Source organism: Chrysochloris asiatica, unplaced genomic scaffold, assembly GCF_000296735.1.
Source record: "Chrysochloris asiatica unplaced genomic scaffold, ChrAsi1.0 scaffold00010, whole genome shotgun sequence".
Classification (NCBI taxonomy): Eukaryota; Metazoa; Chordata; class Mammalia; order Afrosoricida; family Chrysochloridae; genus Chrysochloris; species Chrysochloris asiatica.
The window spans coordinates 5077390-5097415 of record NW_006408528.1 but is presented as its reverse complement, the minus strand read 5'-3'; positions in this window follow the sequence as shown (position 1 = coordinate 5097415).

Here is a 20026-nt window from a genome sequence, read left to right as displayed (position 1 = left end):
TTATCTTTGTGGACTATGTTATACCAATTGACCTTGGTGTGCCCAGAGATTATAGTCATGAGCCCCAGGCCCTGAGACTCATTCCCTCAAGGTGTCTGGTTATGGATAAGAAATGTTCATGATTTTCCCCTCATGTACTATATTCAGAGATATATTTAATATACAAATAAATACATATTCACATAAACAATTATATGTTTACATAAATATCTCTATATAAACATATATAGAGACGAATACTCCATCATACATACGTATGATCATATATGGGAGTGTGGTGGCTCCACACATTACATACTGGACTTCAAACCACTTCAAAGGTCTGCGGTTTGAGTCACCAGCCATTCCGTGGATAAAGATGAGGCATTCTGCTCCTGTAAAGATGTAAGGCCTTGAAAGTCCTATACAGGGTTGCTATGAATCAGAGCTGACTCAAGGGCACTTATCAACAACAACAGCAATATCTGGATTGCCACCAACTATACATCCATTTGTGACTTTTGTGTTATTGTGAAGCTGGAAGCTATGCCACCAGTAATTTAAACACCAGCAGGATCATCCATGTTGGATGGTTTCAGAAGAGAATCCAGGCTAAGACAGAGTAAGAAAATCTTATGAACAGTAATAAAATCTTGATATAGTGTCAGAAGATGAGCCCCTCAGATTAGAAGGCACTCAAAGTATGACTGGGCAAGAGCTATCTCCTCAAAGTGTAGTTGACCTTAATGGCATGGATGGAATAAGGCATTTGGGACCTTCCTTTGCTGATGGGACATGATTCAAAATTAGGAGAAACAGCTTCAATCATCCATTAATAATTGGAACATGAAATGTACAAAAGATGAATCTAGGAAAATTGGAAATCATCAAAAATGAAATGGAATGCATAAAGATCAATATCCTAGGCATTAGTGTACTGAAATGGCTAATATTGACATTTTGAATAGAACAATCATGTGGTTTACTATGTTGGGAATGACAAATTGAGAGGAAGGCATCACATTTATTGCCAAAAAAAACATTCCTAGACCTATATTGAAGTACAATGCTGTCTTTGATAGATTAATAGCCATAAACCTACAAGGAAGACCAATTAATACTACTATTATTCAAATGAAAACACCTAAAACTAAAGTCAATGATGATGAAACAGAAGAATTCTAACAAGTCCTTCAGTCTGAAATTGATCAAGCATGCAATCAAGATTCGTTGATAATTACTGGTGATTTGAAGTCAAAAGTTGGAAGCAAAGATGAAGGATCAGTAGATGGAAAATATAGCCTTGGTGATAGAAATGTGGACATCACATGAGAGAATTTTGTAAGACAAATTACTTATTCATTGAAAATACTTTTTTTCAACAACACATATGGCGACTATACACAGGGACCTTGCCAGATGTTTATACACAGGAATCAAATTGATTACATCTGTGGGAAAAGACAATTGAAAGAGACAGGGTTGCTATGAGTTGGAATTGACTCAACAGCACTCAACAACAACAGGTTTAATGTATTTTTTTTAATGATCTTAAAAGTCCTAAACAAATGATGCCAAATGGATATTTAAATTGTTTCTAAAACTTTTGCTAGAGCTTTTATGTACAAGTCCCACTCATTTCCACATTAGATTTAAAAAAAAAAAAAAAAAAAAGTTGCTGCTGAGTCAGCTTTGATTTCTGGTGACTGACTCCCTGTGTCACAGAATTGATCTCCTTAGGGTTTGCAATAACTGTGATCTCTCAGAAGTAACTATAGAGTTGGTTCTGACTCATATTGACATGTTGTTGTTGTTGATAAGTGCCATTGAGTGGTTCCAACTCATAGCGACCCTGTATAGAGTTTCCAAGGAGCAGCTGGCGAGCTTGAACTGCCAACCTTGCAGCTCAAATTGACTTTGCTTTTGCAGTCCAGCACATTAATGCACAGTGCCACACCAGGACTTAGTGACCATATATAAGGTTTCTGAGGAGTGTCTGGTGTGTTTGAACTGTTGACTTTGCAGTTAGCAGTCCAGTACTTATCCTACAACGCCACACCAAGACTCCCAAAAGTAGATAGTCAGGTCTTTATTCTATGGTGGCTCTAAGTGGATTGAAACTGCCAACCTTTCAGTTAATAGCCAACCACTTAACCATTTGCAGTACTTAGGAACATTTTGAATGAATGGCTGATTAATTCACCAGTTTTGTGCTTAAGATTTTATCAGCAGATTTTTCTTATTTTCAAGAATAATATTCTTAAAAATATACCTTGTTGAGGTGGGTGGGAAACAGAAAGATGGAGTTTCAAATAATGTTGTTTGTTTCAGGAGCTTTTTGAAAGCATGTGTATCTGCTTTTAGATATTTATTCAACATACTCTCTTCAAGATAAAATGATCTCTTCTCTGAAGAACAGATTGCTCTGCTGGACTCATCAAATGACTAGTTATGTTCACGCCCTTCAAAATCTCATCCTGCTGTGTTCAACAATCTTATATAATTATGCCATGAAATTTTCTCAGTCTCAGTCAGTATTCCATGTAGATAAATCTATGTTGACCCAGAACTGAAAAACTTGTAAATATTCAGACTTTGATCCTCCCCTTTGGGGATCCTACTAAAATTGTTCAAGGTAACATCATCCCTTTCTGCAGTATGAAATAATCTTGATTTTGCTTGGGCAATGAGACACTTGGTGATATCCAAAGAAAGTAAGTAATCAACAATTTGGAGAACTCATGTAAGAAATAACTCTGATGTACGAAGGCGTATAGATTTTGGAAAAATGGGCTTATACATTCCCAACTTCCTATAACCTCTTCCTGTCCCAATTAGTGCCGTAGGTGGCTGTGTTTCCAATTACATAAACCTCACCAAATTCTCTCCTTAGATTTAATATAAAACTTCACTTCTTATTGCTCCCAGGCTTCTTTGCTGCTGAAATTATGCAAATAACAAGAAGGGGGGGGGGAGAAAAAAGCATGCCTATATTCCTACTGTGAAAGGCAATCATGACAGTTAAATTACAGTGGCCATTAACTACTCTATTATTTTATTCTTAAAATGATATAGTATATTTCTGAAGGATACACAAATACCAAAAGAGTGAGGAAACAAAAGGCGAAAAGAGGACACTTAAAATTGCTATTCATCTATAAAGTAGAAATGGGAAATCATAACTAATTATTAAATCAAATCATGTTAAATCAGCACTAGATTGTAGTAACTGCTTAGTAATTTGATAGCCTAGCAAAGCGGCCATTACCTAATGATGACAGCTATTTACCCAGATGGAAAGTCACAGGGAATTGTAACCACTGCCACACAGCATTAATCAGAATAGCCACCAGTAATGGGCCCTTCAGAGTATCAAATCAGTCATGATTAGTTAGGGTGGTTCAAGTTCAAAGGGTTGAGAAGTTAGCCAGCATGTCTCTTGGTCCCAGGACCAGGACTCTGCTGTTCACCATCTGTTTGCCTTAGAGTTTTTTGTTTTGTTTTTTAACTTTTGCGTGTGTGTGTGAAACGAGTGATAATTTACATGGAAGAACATTGGCTTTACAACACCATTTCATTGCAATGATTACAATCTCCTCTGTGAATCATCATTCAACAGTATTTGCTTCCATTCCTTTTTTGGGGGGTGGGGGTGGGGGTGGGGGGATGTACTCAAAAACAGTTAGGAATATATAAGAATTTAAACAACCAAAGACTTGCACATTCTGCAAGTCTGCCTTCTGGCTGCCAGCTCTCAGTCCCTCTCTTTCCATGAATCTAGAGTCCTCAGCTGCTCCCTCTCTCCATGTCCTCATCTCTGCCTCCATCTCTGGTGGTGCTGCTTCTCTGGATAGAGTCCCACATTCCGCTTTTGTTCTTTTCCCTTGATGGTCCTAGAGTCCTCTGCTTCTGGACAGTAAGATTAACTACTCCCTCATTGTTAAAAAAACTTCTACCTTTATAGTTGTGACAGTCACAATTAGTCATGATAACAATTATTCACTATTGAATCATATGAATTTTATTGCCATTTCTTCTCACCAGACCCATCTAGACAAGATGAAAACTATTACGTGGGGACTCTATCTTCCCCTGCACACTCTTAAACTAAACTCCCTCTTGAAAATGTGTAAGCCAGTCACTTTGTGCCTTTATCACCTCCTCATTTTAGGTAGCCAATATCTAAATTGCCTGTCCCTATCTAACCTGCACACAGAGGGGATAGGACTGATACTTGATGTGAAGACTCCTTCCCTCTCAGTTGGTATTTTGAGGTATCGCATCCACAAGTATAAGTCAAATTCATCAAATTGTAGCAATTTATACTCATTTCTTTTATCAAAAAAAAAATTTTTTTAAATCTTCCTCTAGTCAAGTTCTGATTATCAAGCCATCGAGGCTAGGTCAAATGGTTGCTATCCGCAAGTTTGAGTGTTCTTGTGCAGCTCCCCTCACTTCATATCAGCTGGATGCTTCACTCTCAGCTCTAGCCCTCTGTGGCTATGTCCTTTTTCATGGGCTCAGGTGTCCCCAGGTCTCACCACACTTTGGACCAACTAGCCCTTCCTCTTCTCTCTCTCATCCCCATGTTAATGGGAATCTATGGAACATGGTTGAATTAAGACCTTTTCTTCATTGCTGCCTTTCCACCTCCCCTTCCACTCATCAGTAGACCAATGTGTTTGCCAGCAAGCTTGCCTTAGAGTTTTATAAGCTAGCTAGAACAAGGTTCAAGGGATGAAAACCTAGGTAACTTTGTCCTACACAACCATCTTTAAGTCAAAGTAGAAAATTTTGAAATGGTTTAAATACATATATATATATAATATATATATTATATATATATGTATGTATCAGTCAAGCTAAATGCCTTTTAAAAATTATAAAACACAAAACGCATCATTGCCACCTTACCCTTTACTACAGTCCTGATACTCAATTCATCCCTGAGCTTCATGGCTTTCCTGAGTCTCAAATAATTCTTAACTGTCTCTGATCTTCTCAGGTTTAAAATGCTGATGATTTATTTTTAAGTTTATTTCAAAATATTCCATAATGCAAATATTCTAGGATTCAAAATGCTTATGCAAAGTGACTCATCATTAATGTAATGTATCATAGTTTATGAAGGATCAGATGAAATATAGAACATTGTTGTTGGGTGTCATTAGGGTCGGTTACAACTTTTAGGGCCCCTATGTTAAACACAACAAAATACTGTCTGGTCCTGTGCCATCCTCATAATCATGTTTGAAACAATTGTTGCTGCCATTGTGTCAGGCCATCTTGTTGTGTATTTTCCTCTATTTAACTGACCCTCTACTTTACTAAGTATGATGTCCTCTTAATAATATGCCCATAATATGTGAGACAAGTCTTTCCATTCTTGTTTCTAGGGAGTATTCTGGCTGTAATTCTTCCAGCGAGATTTGGTCATTCTTCTGGTAGTCCATGGTATATTTAATATTCTTTCCAACTTCATAATTCAAAGGAGCATCAATTCCTCTTCTATCTTCTCTATTCATTGTTCAGCTTTGGCATGCATATGAGGTGATTGAAAATACCATGGCTACAGTCAGGCACATTTTGATTTTCAAAATTACACTTGACTTTTCAACACTTAAAATAATCTTTTGCAGCAGATTTATCCAATGTGATATAGAACAGAACAATGCAAAACACACACACACACACACAAATAGCCTATGCTATTGGTGCTTCAGAAGGATTTTAGTCTTTGAAATATTATATGTTTTCTTTTCAATTAGTAGTGACGTGAACAGGTTTCTAAACAGGTTACCATGACTACAAGAGTGAGGCAGTGGTCTCTGGCATTGGTGGATAGGGTGAATTACTATTCATGCTCTCTCATCCAGAAGGTTAGGAGTCCCCACTGAGAGAAATGGGAAAAGGTATAAAATAGGCCAATTAGAAATGGCTCATTGATTCTCTTCAACGAGAGGAAATCCCACCAGACCGAAAACTCTTGAAGATAGAGGGAGAGGCAGTGAGTTCACTCAAAAGACAAATATTCTTAGAAAGGTTGGTTCTAAGTAAAAGTATATGGTCTAAGTATAAATAAGGAAGCAGAAAATTAAAAGACTGTTTCTATTCCAAGAATAGAAACCAATGAAGCTTAGCATACTTTTTTTTTTTTTTATAAAAAGTTATATATATTTAGAAAAGTAATTTACATTCATTAGGAAAAGTTAGGCAATAGAAATATTTTAAATGATATTTAAAACCACTCAAAAGCCTATCACTATAAATAAATATTTTGATGTATTATCATTGAATGAATACACTAGAAAATTTGGTTCCTTGGTCACACTGCTTATATTTCAAATGCTAAATAGTAATCTGTGACTAGTAGCTACCATATTAGACATAAAAATTATGGAGCATTTCCATTGCAGCAGAAAGTTCTCTTGGACAGTGCTGCAATCTGTATTCTTTCCATTACATGACCCACAGATCTTGGGAAGCAACATGCAGAAGTCTCCAGTCTGTTGCCAAACCTATACATGTTGAACTTGCCAGCTGCCCCAAGAGTTTCAAGCCTGTCATGCAATCTATAGAATTGAACTTACTTTGTAGTTGTTGTTAGATGCCAGTGAGTCAGTTCCAATTCATAGAAACATTATGAACAACAGAATAAAACACTGCCCAGTCCTGAGCCATCCCCACAACCATTGCTAAGCTTAAGCACACTGCTGCAGCCACTGTGCCAATCCATCTCATTGAAGGTCTTCCTCTTTTTCACTGATCCCCCACTTTACCAAGCATGATTTCCTTCTTCAGGGACTTGTCCCCTTCTATAGTGTGTATGAAATATGAGAGATAAAATCTTGCCATCATGACTTCTAAGGAGCATTTCAGCTTCTTCTCACATGGATTTGTTTTTCTTGCAGTTTGTATAACTTAATATTCTTCTCCAACACTATAACTCAAATGTTTTAATTCTTGGAGATTATTAATGAGACTTCCTCCAATCCTGATGCCACATTCTTCTTCATATAATTTTTTCTTCTTCAGATTATATGCTTAGATACAGATTAAATCAGTATGGTTAAAGAATAAAACCCTGGCACAGAATCTCCTAATTTTAAGTGACTCAGTTTCCCCTTGTTCTATGCAAATGACTATCTCTTTACCTATGTGCATGTTCTTCATGATCACAATTAAGTGTTCTGGGATACTCATCCTCTGAAATGTTGTCCATAGCGTCTCATGATCCACAGAGTGAAAGTCTTTGCATAGCCAATAAAGATCAGTAAACATTTTTCTGGTATACTCTGCTTTCAGCCAAGATCCATCTAACATCAGCAGTGATGTTCCTTGTTCAACATCCTGCCTGAATCCAGCTTGAACTTCTGGCAATTCCCTTTCAATGTACTATTGCAGCCGTTTTTGAATTATCTTCAGAAAAAAATTAATTGCAAATGATATTAATGATATAGTCCTACGATTTCCATGTTCTGTTGGAAATGTCTTCAGTACACCTTAGATTTATGCCTTTGGTATCGTTGACTTTTGATCATATACTATCCCTTGAAATGGTTGATCATTGTCCATTTCTTCTCAGTACAACGACTCTGTTTATTCCTTCCATCTTCTTTTTATGCTTTCTGCATCATTTAATATTTTTCCCATAGAATATTTCAATACTTCAAATTGAAGACTGAATTTTTTCAGCTTAGGAAATGCTGAATGTTCTTGGTTTTCTAACTCCAGCCAGTTTTTTGGACATTTCATTATAATACTTTGTCTTCTCATGCTGTCCTTCAAATTTTTCTGTTCAGTTGTTTTGTCTCCTTACTTCTTCCATTTGCCCCATCTTTCATACACTCAAGAGTAACTTCCAGAGTGTCTTCTGACATCCATTTAGGTCTTTTCCTTCTTGTAGTGCTATAAGAGAAACACTTTGACCTTAACGTTGGTTTGAACAACAAGGTCGGCAATTCAAACTCACAGACTACTCCTCGGAAACCTTATACAGGGTTTCTACCGGTTGAAACTGACATGACTGCGCTTAACAATGACAACAATGACCTTTTGCTTTCTTCTTCTATTATGTTCTTAATGTCATCCACAATTCTTCTGGTGTTCAGTCATTATTATCTAGTGAATCAGAGATGTTCTTGATATGATCCAAAATTCAGGTGGAATTTATCCAAGGTTCAATTTTGTCTCTCATGTTGTTTTTGTTGTTATGTGCTGTGGAGTCGATTCCGACTCATAGCGACCCTGTACAGGGTTTCCAAGGCTGTAAATCTTTACAGGAGCAGAAAGCCTCATCTTTCTACCGTGGAACTGCTGGTAGTATCGAACTGTAGCCCCTCAGGTTCGCAGCCAGATTCGTAACCACTATGCTACCAGAGCTCCCTTTTGTCTCTCATAGACTTGCTTTAATTTTCGTCAGCTTCAGTCTGAACTTGTATACTAGCAATTAATGATATGCTTCACAGTCTGCCTTTGTTCTTGTTTTGACTGATGATATGGAGCTTTTCTACAGTCTTTTCCTACAGATGTAGTCAACTTAATTTCTGTGTATTCCATCTAGAAGTCCATGAGTATAGTCATCTATTATGTTGTTTAAAAAGAGTATTTGCTATGACTATGTCATTGGTCCTTCAAAATTGTATCGTGTGATCACCAGCACAGTTTCTATCACCATGGCCATATTTTCCAACTGCTGATGCATCCTCTGTGTTTCCAAACTTTGCCTTCCAATAACCAGTAATTATCAACACATACATCTTCTTTGCATGTTTGCTCAATTTCAGACTGAAGAAGTGGGTAGAATTCTTCAACCTCATTATCACTGGCTTTAGGGTAAGTAAGTAAATTTGAATAATAGTGATATTTACTAGTATTCCTTATAGGTGTATGGATATTAACCTATCACAGATAGCATTATATTTCAAGATAGGTCTTGAAATGTTCTTTTTGAGGATAAATGAGTTGTCATTCCTCTTCAATTTGTCATTCCCAGCATGGTAAAATCATATAATTATCAGATTCAAAATGGTCAATGCCAGTCTATTTCAACTCACTAATACCTACAATGTGGATCTTTATGCATGCTATTTCATTTTTTACAGATTCTAAGGACTCCTGGTGTGATGCTGTAAGATCAGCATGGGAATACAGACCACAAGGTCGGCAGGACAAACCCACCAGCTGCTCCTCAGAAACCCTATAGAGGGTTGCTATGGGTCCAAACCGACTCCATGGCACTTAACAACAATATTTCTGAATGCATCCTTCATACATTCCATGTTCTCAATATTAAGGGATGTTTGGAGCTGCTTCTCCTCATTTTGAGTTGTGCCACTTCAATGAAAAGCAGTTTCCAAAAGCTTTACTTCATTCGTGTTATCACGTTCAACTCTATTTTGAGGAGGCAGCTTTTCTCCAGTGATATTTTGAGTGCCTTCCAACTCCAGGGGCTCATTTTCAGGCACTGTGGCTGAAATGTTTTTGCTCTTTGTCATGCTTCAGTTTTTAATATTCTGTTGCTATCTGACAATGTTCCATTGCTATTCATAAAGTTTTAGTGGGTGAACATTCTGAAGTAGTCTGCCTCTTCTTGTTCCTCATCTCCCTTAGTCTGGAAGCTCTGCTGAAATGTGTCTGCCATGTGTGTACCCTGTTTTCATTGAATAAATTGGTGGCATAATTTCCAGCATTACAATAACAGACATACTACCATAGTACGACAAACTGACAGATGAGTTGTTGTTGGGATTTGCTCGTCTCTATAATTGCATAAGCCTATCATTTGAAGTAAATCACTCCCTTTTTCTATATATGCATACATATTTTTGTATGTATATGTCTCTGGTAGCGTAGTGGTTACGAATCGGGCTGCGAGCCGCAAGGTCAGCAGTTCGAAACTACCAGCTGTTCCACGGGAGAAAGATGAGGCTTTCTGCTCCAGTAAAGATTTACAGCCTCGGAAACCCTGTACAGGGTCGCTATGAGTCGGAATCGACTCCACGGCACATAACAACAACAACATCTCACTCTATCTTTAGAAAACTCTAAGGCACCAAGCCAGCATAACTCATTCATAAACTAACCTCGGTCCTTCTCCATTTAATTATCATAAATGATCGTTTGTTTATATGGGCATGGTGTGATATGAGGGTGTTGGGCTGCGGCCACAGTGATAGATACCAAGTAGGTGTGTAATACCTGCTTAAGCATTTTCCTTTTGCTTTCTAGTCATGCTTATACTCAAACCCAGATACAAGAGTGAGTCAAAAATTATCCACACTCTAGGTGTAGAGTTTATTTTAATCAATTGTTTTTCAATGCATTTTTCCTTCTGGCAACAAGTATTCCATTATTTGAAAAAATGTTTTACACTGAGCTGGAAAACACAAATGCACAGCTGTCTTTATTTCTTCATCAAAGATGAATTTTCTTCCTCAAAGGGCTGCTTTCAAGGGACTAAACAGGTGAAAGTCCATTGGCGCAAAATCAGGAAGGATGCTTTAACTCCTCTAAACAAAATTTTTGCATTGCCAATAGTTTGGAGAGAGGTGTGTAGATGTGCATTGTCATGCAATATCACAATGCCTCTTGGTTAGCAATCCTCTGCATTTAATCTCAAATTTAAACTTCAATTCTTCAGTGAGTGTCTGACTGTGATTAGCCCTGTTGATTGCTGAATTTTTTTCCTGACAGTGTTTCAATACTGGCCTATTGGCCCTTGAGAATCCCAGAAAACTGTGAGCATCAATTTTCCAGCTAATAGTTGACTTTTGAACTTTTTCTTGGTTGGTGATTTAGGATGTTTCCATTTACTCTCAGACTCCTAGTGATGAACCCATGTCTCATAAGTAACAATATTTTAAAGAAACTTTTACCTTCCTTCTAGTAATTTATTTACAGATGTCCAAATGCTTGTGTTTATGCTTTTCCACAAATTGTTTCAGTATCCATCTCACACAAACTTTTTGAAACCCAAGTCTGTTGTGGAATATTTCATAGGCAGAGACATGGATGATTTGCAAATGATTTGCCACATAATCCACTGTCACTTGTCTATTCAACAGAATCATTTCATGTGCACGCTCACTGTTGACACCATCTATGGGCTTGGATGTGCATTTTGATATAACAGGATTGTGGATAATGTTTCATTCATGTTTGTATTTTGATGGATTGTTGCTGATAGAACCAGCCAGTTGGTAATGGATATCTCAAAGCACATGGACACTTTGTGTCCCATGATTAGGCAGGCTGTTTTAACTAGGATCCTATAATACATTAGGTATCATTTTTAAAAGTCACATAAGGAAATTGAAAAGTAATGGATTTTTAAAAAAACTTTTTGAAGGCTCTTTGACTAATCCTCCATTGCAGGAGGCATAGCTTTATTCCTTGTGCTATGCATTTATCACCACTGTCTCTAATAATAGAATATCTTCTGATCATATTGGTCATATAGCTCAAAAGGCAGGGCCATTTGAATTATAATATGAACCTACTACATAATTATTTTCTGCTTGGAACCCCACTCAAGAATGGAAGATTAGTATCAACAAGTGTATAGACTTAAACAGCATGCTTAAGTGTGACAGTGTTGTTTCCTAAATGATAAAAAAACAAGTATTATGATTTCCTTCTTATTGTGTTTGAAATGTAAGGTCAGCGGTTCAAGCTCATCAGTCACTTCTCAGAAATGCTTTACAGGGTCACTGTGGGTTGAAACTCATGGATCAACATTCATGGAAGCAGCAGTCAAGAAATCAAATGACATATTGCATTAGGTAAATCTGCTGCACAATATCTTTTTAAAGTGTTGAAGAGCAAAAATGTCAGCTTGAAGGCTAAGATGTGTCTAATCTAAGTTATGGTATTTTAAATAACCTCATAAGCATGCAAAAGTTGGACGGTGAATAAGGATGACCATAGAAGAATTGATGTTTTTGTGTTATGGTGTTGGAGGAGAATATTGAAAGTGCCATGGGCTGCCAAAAGAACCAATAGATCCATGTTGGAAGAAGTGCAACCAGAGTGCTCCTTGGAGGCCAGGATGGCCAAACTTCGTCTCTCATACTTAGGACATATTGTCAGGAGGGACCAGTCACTGGAGAAGGGTATCGTGTTTGGTAAGGAGATGGTGGTTATGTGCTGTGGAGTCGGTTCCAACTCATAGCAACCCTGTACAGGGTTTCTGAGGCTGTAAATCTTTACGGGAGCAGAAAGCCTCCTCTTTCTCCCATGGAACAGCTGGTAGTTTTGAATTGCTGACTTCAAGATTTGCAGCCAGATTCGTAACCACTACACTGAAGTGGAGGGTCAGAGAAAAAGAGGAAGACCCCCAACGAGATGTTTTGGCCAAGTGGCAGCATCAATGGACTCAAGCGTGGCAACAGTAGTGAGGTTGGCTCAGTATCGGACAGTGTTTCGTTCTGCTATGCATAAGGTCACTATGGGTCAGTACTGACTTGATGGCACCTAACAACAACAACAAATGAAAGAAGCTAGAAATTCATTACAATGTACTGTTGGGCTGTTAGCTGCCACTAAGTTGGTTCCAATTCACAGTGACCCTATGGAAAACAGAATGAAACATTGCCCAGTCCGTACCACCTTCACAATTGTTGTTATGCTTGAGCCCATTGTTGTCAATCCACTTTGTCAATCCATCTGTGTGAGGGTTTTCTTCTTTACTGCTGACCTTCCACTTTAGTAAGCATGATATCCTTCTCCAGAACTGATCCTTCCTTACAATATGTCCAAAGTACAAGAGAAATAGTCTCAACATAAGCACTTCTAAGAAGCATTCTGGCTGTACTTCTTCAAATATTCTTTGCCAACACCATAATTCAAATACACTGATTCTTCTACTGCATTCCTTATTCACTGTTCAACTTTCAATTGAACACACCATGGCTTGAATCAGGCACACTGTAGTCCTCAAAGAGACGTTTTTGCTCTTGAATATTTTAAAGAGGTCTTCTGCAGTAGAGTTGCGTACCACAATATGTTGTTTGATCTCTTGATCATAGCTTCCATGAGCATTCATTGTGAAATCAAGGAAAATGAAGTCTGACAATTTCAATCTTTTCTCCATTTATCATGATATTATTTATTGGTCCAGTTTTGAGAATTTTCATTTTCTTTATTTTGAGGTTCAATTCATACTAAAGTCTGTAGTCTTAGATCTTGATCAGCAAGTATTTCAAGCTCTCTTCACTTCCAGAAAACAAAGTTGTCATTTGCATACTGCAAGTGATTAATAAGTCTTCCATCAAACCTGATTAATCTACCTTCTCAGATCATTTGCTCAGCATACAGATTAAATAAATCTGAAGAAAGCATACAACCCTGACACACATCTTTGACAATTTTAAACCATTCAAAATCTCAGTATCTCCTTATTCTGTTTGACATCCCTCTTGATCTATGTACAAGTTCCTCATGAGCATAATAAAACATTCTGGGACTCCCATTTCCAATGTGATTCATAATTTGTTATGATTCACACAGTCGAATGCCTTTTCATAGTAACAAAAGCACAAATAGACATCTTTCTTTTATTCTCAACTTTCAGCCAAGATCCATCTGATATCAACAATGATATCTCTAGTTTTATGCCCTTTGCTGAACCTGGCTTGAACTTTTTATAACTCTCTGTCAATGTACTACCTCAAGTGTTTTTGAATTATCGTCAGCAAATTTGTACTTGCATGTGACATTAATAGTATTGTTCAGTGATTTCCATATTCTTTTGGGGCACCTTTTTTTTGTTGTTGTTTTTAAGACCTAAAAATCTTTATTTAAAGAAGAAAGTTGTGTAAGACCTGAGCAAATGGCCCCATAAGAGAGCAGTCATAGGACCCTATTTTGGTATTTTTTGATTGATGTTTGAGAGGGCTTCTGTGGAAACTTTAGCACTCTCCTGGAGGATAGAATATCAGAGCTTTCTAGAGCTGCCTTTGTTACCATCTGGCTAGTGACCTTGTTGTTGTTTTTGTAGTTAGGTGAGACCCTGTGCACCACAGAACTAAGCACTGCCTAGTCCTGTATCATCTTCACGATTGTTGTTGTGTTTTAGCCCATTCTTGTTGCCACTGTGTCAATCCATCTTATTGGGAGTCTTCCTTTTTTTGACTGATCCTCCACTTTACCATACATGATGTCCTCCAGGGTCTGGTTCCTCCTGATAATATGTTCAAAGTACAAGAGATGATGTCTAACCATCCTCACTTCTAAGGAGCATCCTGGCTCCTTAGAAGGACTTCTTCCAAGACAGATTTGTTTGTTCTTCTAGCAGTTTGTGGTACTTCCAGTATTCTCCAACACCATGATTCGAATGCAGTGATTCTTCTATGGTCTTCCATCTCAATTGTACTACATTTACATGCATATGAAGTGACTAAAAATACCATGGCTTGGGTCAGGTACACCTTCCCTGATTTTAAACCATTCAGTATCCTCTTGTTCTGTTCTAATGACTGCCTCATGGTCTATGTACAGGATCCTCATGAACACAATCAAGTGTTCTGGAATTCCTATTCTTCACAGTAATATTCATAGTTTGTTATAACCCATAGAGTTGAATGTTGGGGCATTTTTTTTGGAATGTGTACAAATATGTATCTCTTCCAATTGGTTGGCCAGGTAGCTGTCTTTCAAATTTTTTGGCATAGACATGTGAGTACCTCTAGTGCTGCATCAGTTTGTTGAAACATTTGAATATCTATTTCATCAAGCCAAGGATCCTTGTTTGTCACGAATGCCTTCAACACAGCTTGGACTTCTAGCATTACTACTGGTTCTTAATCATATGGAATCTCTAGAAATGCTTGAACATTGACCAATGCTTTTTGGTGTAGTGATTCTGCATGTCTTCTATTTTCTTTTGATGCTGCATGTGTTCTTCAACATTTGCCCATAATATTCTTCAATACTGCAAGTCGAGGCTTGAATCATAGCTGGGATCTCATTCACAGCATAGTAAAACATAATTGTCAAATTTAAAATGGCCAATACCAGTCTATTTCAACTCACTAATGCCCAAGATATCAATGTTTATGTATCCCATTTATTTTTTTTTACATCTTCCAATTTTCCTAGATTCATACTTTGTACATTCCATGTTCCAATTATTAATGGATGTTTACAGCTGTTTCTATACATTTTGAGTTGTGCCTTATCCACAAAAGAAGGTCCCAAATGTTTTACTCCATTTGCGCCATCATGGTCAACTCTACTTTGAAGAGACAGCTCTTCCCCAGTCATATTTTGAGTACTTTCAAACCTGAGTAGCTCATCTTCTGGCAGTATATCTGACAAAGTTTTAGTGCTTTTCATGTTTCATTATTCAATATTCAATTTGTTCCATAGAATCTTTCAATAATGCAAATCTAAACTTGAATTTTTTCTTCAGTTCTTTCAGTATGATAAATGTAAACATGTTTATCCCTTTTGGTTTACTAACTCCAGATTTTTGTACATTTCATTAAAATACTTGACTTTGTTTTCTCTGGCTGCCCTTTGAAATTTTCTGTTCAGGTCTTTTACTTACTCATTTATTTCATTTGCTTTAGCATCTTTACAATGGAGAGCAAGTTCAGTCTCTTCTGACATGCCTTTTGGTCTTTTACTTGTTTCGTGTTTTTTAAATTTTTTTTGGGGGGGGGGTTGGGTGTGGTTTTTTTTTTTTTTTTTTTCTCTTTCTTCCTGTATGATGTTCTTGATGTCATTTTACAACTTTTCTGATCTTTAATCATTAGTGTCTAATGCAACAAATCTGTTCTTGAAACGGTCTCTAAATTAAAGTGAGATGTATTCTAAGTCATGTTTTGGCTCTCATGAACTTTTAAAATTTTTTCTTCAGCTTCAGACTGAACTTGCATATGAACAATTTATGGTCTGTTACACAGTCTTGCCCTGGTCTTGCTCTGGCTGATATATGGTCTTATGTCCTGACCTCTTTGGTAAAGCTTCCTTAGAATCCAGGACCCTGTGTAATCTACCAGCTTCTGAGGTTAGCTTTAAAAATTCCTTTGTGATAGCAACATCATCCTCCATTACAAAGGTAATTCAAGACAATGCAGAAATTATTCAGCAGATTTTTACTGAAGATGATTTAAAAATGAGTAAAGCAGTAGATAGATAGGGTATTTCCAGAAATTCAAGTCAATTTAGAATAGAACTTGGAATTAGGGATAACCCTGCTGACATCAGGTGAACCTTAACTGAAAGCAGAGAAAATCAGAAAGAAAGTTTGCTTGTGTTTTATTGACTATGCAAAGTCATTCAACTATGTAGACAATAATAAGGAATAAACTATGGAGAATATTGTGAAGAATGGGCATTCCAGAGCACTTAATTTAACGTGTTTGGAAACTATACATAGCCCATGAGGTAGTTGTTTGAACAGAGTAAGGGGAAACTGAGAGATTTAAAATCAAGAAAGTATACTTCTACCATACTTATTCAATCTGTATGCTGAACAAATAATCTGAGAAAGTAGATTATATGAAGAAGACTATGGCATCAAGATTGAATGAAGACTCATTAACAATCTTGGTCATGAAGAAGACACAATCTTGCCTGCAGAAAGTGAAAAGGTTGTGAGGCACTAACTGATGAAGATCAAACCTTACAGGCTTCAGTATGTATTATACCCTTAACAAAAAGAAAATAAAAATTCTCAAAACTGGACTAGTAAGTAATATCATGATAAAGCAATAGCATGATAAATAGAGAAAGCCCTGAAAGTGTTAAGAATTTCATTTTACTTATATCCATAGTCAACACCAATGGAAGTGGTTGTTGTTGTTATGTGCTGTGGAGTCAATTCTGACTCACAGTGACCCAGTATAGGGTTTCCAAGGCTGTAAATCTTTACGGCAGCAGAAAGCCTCATCTTTCTCCCCTGGAATGGCTGGTAGTTTCAAACAGCCGACCTTGAGGTTCGCAGCCCGACTCGTAACCACTATGCTACCAGAGTTCCTTGGAAGTAGCAGTCAAGAAGTCAGTGGGCAATTCTCCCAAAAAAGCCCACTGTAAAATGTTAAAGAATAAATATGTCACTTTGAAGACTGTGGTGAGTCTGACTCAAGCCATGGTATTTTCAATCACCTCAATAAAGAATCACAATAAATAAGGAAGACCAAATAATAATTGATGTATTTGAATTGTGATGTTGGTGAAGAATGTTCAAAATAATGTGGACTGTCAAAGGAACTAGGAAATATGTCTTAGCAGAAGCACAGCCATAATGCTGTTTGGAACAGAGGATGACAAGATTTCATCTCCTGTACATTAGATGTATTAAGAGGAGAGACCAGTCCCTAGAGAAGGACATCATGCTAAGCAGAGTAGAAGGTTATCATAAAAAATGAGGAAGACTTCCAACAAGATGAATGGACACAATGGCTGATATAAATGTGCTCAAACATAGCAAGCAAGAATGGCTCAGGACTGGGCAGTGTTTCTTTCTGTTGTCCATGGCGATGTTATGAATCAGGACATCAACAACGGTATCCTTTTCATTTCTGTTTCACTTAGGCTAAAGTTGAATACCAGTTATGAGACTCGGGGAGGTAGACAATATCTTGTTTTTATACCTTTCTATATACCCTTATGGAGCTCTGGTAGCGTAGTGGTTACGAGTCGGGCTGCGAATCTCACAGTTAGCAGTTCGAAACTATCAGCGGTTCCGTGGGAAAAGGATGAGACATTCTGCTCCTGTAAAGATTCACAGCCTTGGAAACCCTGTACAGGGTCGCTAGGAGTCGGAACCGACTCCACGGCACATAACAACAACAACAACATATACCCTTAGACAGGTACAGTTATTTTGCTGAGGAGATGCATTTTCATGACTTTTTGAAAATGCGTTGCTTAGATTTTTCTCACAATTTATGTCTGCTACTATAAGATTTATGACTTATTCTGTGAAATCCTTTTTGTTGACTTTTTCTAAATATTTTCCATGGAAAGAAATAGATGTTGTTTTATGTGAAAACAATCCATTCAAAGTTCAACATACTATTAATATAATAAACGTGGTTTCAGGCAATTCAATCGCATTCAGAAAAGGTGCATTTGCATAGATATTGATGTGGCACTGTAGGATAAGCCTGGACATATTTACTCTTTAACACTTTACAGAGTCTTTTGCAGCAGAATTGCCCATTGATTTCATGGTCTGCGGTTCAAACCCACCAGCCATTCCTTGAGCAGCATATATAGGGTTCACTATGAATTGAATCTGACTTGATGGCACTTAACAATAACAACAATGGATAACACCCATGATTATTGATGTCAGAAAATTTCTTTTAGATTTGAAAAGCATTGCTAAAACTTCTAGAATCCATAATAAAGCAGCACAAAACCCATGGGTACAGAGTCAATATCTGTAATTTAAAGGGAAATAAATATTTTATTTTACAATCTTTTTAGAAAATCATCTATCTCTCTCTTTTGAATTAGGAATGCACAAAGCTTTTGATCTATTAATCTCCCTTTTGGGAATCCACAGTAATAAATAAAATAGATATGCACAAGATATTTACTAGAGTTTATTTGGTGATAAATATTTAGAATCAACTATAACATACATCAATAGAACATTGGCTTAACAAATGCCTATATATACATGTAAAATGAAATGCAGTTTTTAATAGTATATAGTTTTATATCCAGTAGGTGGAATCGTTTTATATCTTTAATAGTATGTGGTTTTATATCCATTATATCCATTTTATTATCCATGATAGCACTGGGATGTCACTATAGGATAAGCACTGGTTGCTGACAGAAACGTCAGCAGTTCAAACCCACCAACTAGTCCTTAGAAACCCTATATATGCTAGCTATGAGTTTAAATGGACTGGATGGCACTTAACAACTTAACAAGTGAAAAAAGAGAATTATACAGTAATAAGCAGGGTCATTACGGTGCTGTGTGATAAAGCACTGAACCACTAGATTGGTTTGAACGACAAGGATGGCAGTTCAAACACACCAGCTGCTCTTTGAAACACTATACAGGCTTGCTATGTGTTGGAACCGACTCAGTAGCACTGAACAACAACAGCAACATGCAGGGTCGCTGTGACTCACTATGAGTAGTGTACAGGGTTGCTATGAACCAGAACCAACTTCAAGACACTTAACAACAACATGTATTAATAATAGTTATTTTTATATATGGCTGGCTGGCTGGGTGCTGAGGCTGTAAATCCTTACTGGAATAGTAATGGCAGAGCACCTGGTGCACGCCAACTGCAGCCCTTGTGGTTATCAGCCAAATACACAAAACCCCCTATGGCACAAGGGAATATTTTTGTTTAAGAACATGTAGAATAGTGTGAAGAAAAGTACACCAGGTTATATTGCAAATGATATTAGAGTATAAATGGATAAAACTGAATAAAATTATTTAATTGTTTCCTTTAAATGTACTTAAATTATTTTACTTGTTGCAACAACATAAATTATTTGTGTAACTAAAAAATAATAAAGAAAATATAAATATTTTTTTAAAAAAAAGAAATATGGGGAAATATGGGGAAATATGAGAACATTTCAAGAAATCTTCAAATGCCTATTTCTAGGTTCTAAGAAAATAGAAACAAAATCAGAGAATAAAAATAATCAGTTGCCCATCTTCTTTGCATTTGTTATTTTTCTGTGGTTATCTCAATCGATTAAACTCTCTAGCAATCAATCCCAATTGTTTGGGATGGCTCAAAACCAAGAAGAGTGGGAATAGCACACTTTGTTTTATGACGAAACCGTTTATCTTATTCTTCATATAGGTAAATTATGCAGTGAAATTATTAATTCAGTCATTGTTTGGGCATGAATGAAGTTCCTCCTCTTGGTAATTTTTGAAAAGCATTCTACATCTTCAGTTTACTTTGGCATCAATTTACACAATACGTCTTTCTCATCCCCCCATGTGTGGAAAACAGAATATAGATTAAGAATTTGCCCCTCCTTGCAATTCCCCTTTCAAATTCACCATTCATAGTTTAAATATTTGTGTGGATAGCAGATTTAA